Raw genomic sequence first — 3,025 nt, 5'->3', positions numbered from 1 at the left:
GTGTTGCATCACCCTGAGCCTCCAAGGTCACCCTGACAATGCTTGCAGCTCGCCTTACATCACAGGCCTTAGTATTTCCCCATTTCCTGGCTATCACAATAAAGATTAGTTTTAAAGGCATTTCCTGCTGAATCAGTCTTAGGAAATACTGGGAATTTTAGAGAACTCTGATCTTGAGGGGTTCTTCCTTCGAATCCCCTACTCTCCTTCCCTCTTTGATAAAAACAATGCTTGTTTGTCCAGCTACACGGCAGGAAGATGCTCTAGAACAATGGGGCACAGCAGGAGCTTTTCCTCAAATTCCTGAGGGATAGTTTTAATCAGGTGGCCTGAGTATTTCAGTTACCATCCTAACAAGAAAAGCAGGCTTCTCCAAGATCTCCTAACCTGGCAACTGATGGCTCTTTATGTTCTCAGGCGCTACTGCCTGACCTGAGCCGGGTCCCCTAGGGCTTGAGTAGATGTGGATGTGTGGGAGGACAGGCAGAAGCTTCCAGTTAGGGCTAAAGGGTGCACCATTTGGCCAATATGGACGTAAGGTAGAGCCACGTGACAGAAAATGATGATGTACCTGCTGCTAATTGAACACTGAAAAAGCGATTTTGCCTCTAGAACATTTTTATTATACAAGAAATGATACAACCACCAAACCAGCATAAATTTTGCTTATACTAGAGCCATGGCTTGTGTCTAGATGTCTCCCCAAAGCCTCATGTGGTCATAGGTGGGATTTTTCTGAGGTGGCTGGATCTAGACTATATGATGCTCAGATTGAGTCATGGTACGCTTTCCTTCTTTCTGCCCACTGCTGTTTCTCCTCCGCCATACCACTGTGCATCGGAGCCAGCCCTATGGACTGAAACCTCTACAAACTGTGAGACAAATGGACCTTAAGACTCTGGGTATCTCGTCACAGCAAAGAGAAAAATGTAACTTAAGATAAGGGAGAATCAAGTTACAAAGCAGCAGGCCTGTTCAAGTTGGGCCATGTGCCCTGCACACCCCATCTTTGTGGCCCCCCCTCCAGCCTAGTCTTTGCTGCTAGCTTGACACTCATGAACTGTCTCTGGACACCTACAGAACCACACAGAGCTGGGGCTCCCCAGCCTTCTCACTGCCTCTTCAGCCCCTGCCCCTTGCTCTTCTGTTTAGTTTTGTTCATTCTCTTCCCTCTCCCTCAAATCACATCCAAGCCCTGCTCATGGGTCACAAGCTCTAGGATACGGCATCATGGGTGCACCAACCCCCTATTTGCATCTAAAGATAAAGGCCCAGGGCTGAACCCCGAAAGCAGGGTGTTAATGCAGACCTGGCTGCTTACAATGACGTAGGTCAAACATTTTACTCACGTTCTTTGGAATTTCACATGAAAGACAGTAGTCTGACCTACCTGCTAGCATCCCGAGTATCACGTAGAACAGTTCCTGATGCACGCACTGCTTACCGCACTGACGGACACCCTCAGTGAAGTCAGCTCTGGAGTCAACTCTCAGCTCTCAAAAGTTGAGACAGACTTTATCTGGAACCCTCAGAATGAGTGGAGAGCTGGTGTTCACTACTGGGCCTGAAGCAAACTAAGAACCTCTGCAGAGGAAGTGAACATGAAGCACTCCTGGTGAGGTCCTGTGCTCTCCCGGGGATAACAAAGCACTCTGGGGGTAAGGGCAGGAGGAAGCACCCAAGATGGGTGCCTCCATGAGAGGATTGGAAGTCTACCCACAGAAGGAAGAGCAGCCTGAGATGAGTCTCAAGGGCCTGTGTGGAATCTGAGCAGAAAAATACAGCAATTATTCATCAGCAAGGTTAGTGGCTACTTTCCCAAACAAGAAAAGGCATTTCGATGACCACAAAGAGGCCAAAGTTTTTAATTGATAACTCAATCTCTACATACATTATTGCACAAAGTATGAGTGGATCAACAATTATATCAATAACAAATTCATGGACATTTTTGCAAAATTACTACTTCAGGTTTTGATGCATTCTGTGCATGTACTTTAGTAAAATGGGAGAAATGAACTCACTACTGTACTTCAAGAGAATCAGCTTTCAAAAAAAGTACAAATGTCATTTTTTCTGAGTACTTACTATGTCAAACCCAGAAAAATCAATCAAGTGACACGAGGGGTCTTTTAAAAGAAAAGTTGGTGACAAAGATTATTAGGTTAAAATAATGTTTACAACATTGGACTTATGAACCAGAAGTGCACAAACACTGGGAATTAAATGAGCCCCTGTTCTGCTTTACTATTTACTCTGAGGAAGGCATTCTCAGCTGCTACAGTATCTTCTATTATTATCAACTACTGCTTCAAAGCACTGAAGAAATATCAAGAAAATTCGTATGAAAGGCTTTTGAAATAAATTTTTCCTCTCAAAACTAGTATGATCTTTATTAAATTACACAGAATCTATCCAAATGCTGTCAGGTGAAGAAGCCAGACACCATTCAGTTTTGCTGACTTGGTGGACAGAGGGGTCACTTACGTGGATGAGGGGCCTGGACACAGTGCCAGCTCTCCTCTGGCTTGCAGCATGGTGTAGATGCAAGCCTTAGGCTTCCCTGGGGTTATGTTTCCAGTACACCAAGCTTAGGTAGGTGGTGGGCTACAGCTTTTAAGAAACTTCCTATCTTTGAGGAGGCTTGCAGCACAGCAAAAGAAATAGGTGAAAAATAAGATGACGAAGTCTTTCTCATCTTGCTATCTCCCTGCAGAACTACCCTGTGGTACAGTGCAAGACCATACAAATGATGCATTTGACAATGACATTTTGAAAAAAATGTAAAAAGCCCAAGGAAACAGGTATAGTGGTGCACACCTGTAATCAGTCCAGTGACGCTGGGGGGTGAGGCAGGAATGCAGGGCCATCCTGTCTCAAGAAAGAGGAAGAGGCTCTGCCAAGTTTGGGTAGAAAATATGCCATCAAGTTACCTCTAGCAGGCAGGACATGTGGCTTCTGAATTTTAGAAACCATGAGGATGGGTGGCAAAATGCTGAAGAGAAGCAAGCTAACAAGCTAAGGA

This window comes from Octodon degus, unplaced genomic scaffold (genome assembly GCF_000260255.1).
Source record: "Octodon degus isolate 3935 unplaced genomic scaffold, OctDeg1.0 scaffold00111, whole genome shotgun sequence".
Classification (NCBI taxonomy): domain Eukaryota; kingdom Metazoa; phylum Chordata; class Mammalia; order Rodentia; family Octodontidae; genus Octodon; species Octodon degus.
The sequence above is the reverse complement of the archived record's forward strand: the minus strand, read 5'-3'. Positions refer to the sequence as shown.